At 41.4% G+C, this 1,360-nt stretch overlaps 1 pseudogene; it reads left to right on the forward strand.

Annotated features, from left to right (window-relative positions):
• The first annotated feature begins 333 nt into the window (after positions 1 to 333).
• On the forward strand, positions 334 to 611 carry LOC101577125 (annotated as a pseudogene).
• The last annotated feature ends 749 nt before the right edge of the window (positions 612 to 1,360 follow it).

Raw genomic sequence — 1,360 nt, forward strand, 5'->3', positions numbered from 1 at the left:
CTAAACCATCTCTTCAGTTTTCTCAAGTGGCCTCTAGCAGTCCCCCAGCTCCTTTTGAAATACTGATCACTATATTTGGTACTTGTAAATGCTATTTGACTCCACTTTCCTCAACAACTACCCCATTTTGCAGACTATATAATTTTCTAAGAACAAATACAAATGTGTTATAATAGGAATAGTTCCTGTTATAAACTGGCTAAAATTAACATGGAAGAATTACATTAAAAGTATTAGTTTAGGAAGAAGAAGCGAGGATGACCTCCGGGGCCACCAAAGCTGCACACTGCTGCATCTTGTGTCTAGTGCATATGACCCGCCACTGTCACCACTATGCCCAAGACAAAGGCTGAAGGGGATAATTCTGCTAAAGGTGATAAAGCCAAGGTAAAGGATGAACCACAGAGAAGATCTGCAAGATTGTCTGCTAAACCAGCTCCTCCAATCCAAAACCTGAGCCTAAAAAGGCCCCTGCAAAGAAGGGAGAGAGGATGCCCAAAGGGAAAAACAGAAAAGCTCACGCCAGCAAGGATGGGAATAGCCCTGCAGAAAATGGAGCTGCCAAAACAGAACAGGCACAAAGAGCTGAAGGTGCTGGAGATGCCAAGTGAAGTTATGCATTTCTGATAACTGTGTACTTCTGGTGACTGTATAGTTTGAAATATTACTTTAATCAAGTTTTATAACAATACAGAATTTTGTTTTACTTTTTTAAAAGCTATGTTGTTAGCTCACAGAACACTTCATTGTTGTTTTGGGGGAAGGAGAATATGTCAGTAGTACGGTGTCTCCAAAGCTGGATTGATGTGGGGAAGGTGCCTTTCCTTGCTGGTTTTGAGAGACTTCCTCCTGGCTCCCAGGAGGAGGGATTCCCTGATGTTGACACATATGGCCACCTTGACATAAGTGCCTTGTGGTACAGGACAGCTCCCAGTTCATTTTATGTCCTCCTTTCCTCTGCCATCAGCATCGGTTTAACTCCCTTAAGGCCAGAGACCTATTGGGATTTGATTCCCAAAAGTGATGTTACCAGTGTGTCAGGCAATCTGGACTTGCCAGTAACGTTGACATGGTGTCCCACAAGAACAAATGATTTCTTCTTCTAGATTGTAGATCTTCAGATTGATAATTCTGTCATTTTCATTTCCTGAAAGTCAGGATTAGCTTGTGAAAAGTTGTTAAACAACATGCTAAATGTGAATGGTTAACCCTCACTCTAAACTTTCCCTACTTCAGAGCCTCAGATGAAGACTTCATTGGATTTTATAGTGGCTTTCTGATTTTTAGTAGTCCATCGAAGAAAGGAGTTTAAAAGTTGTTGCATGCTATTAATGATTGTGTGTCCATGTCCTGCCTGAAA

This window comes from Octodon degus, unplaced genomic scaffold (assembly GCF_000260255.1).
Source record: "Octodon degus isolate 3935 unplaced genomic scaffold, OctDeg1.0 scaffold00187, whole genome shotgun sequence".
In the NCBI taxonomy this organism is placed as follows: Eukaryota; Metazoa; Chordata; class Mammalia; order Rodentia; family Octodontidae; genus Octodon; species Octodon degus.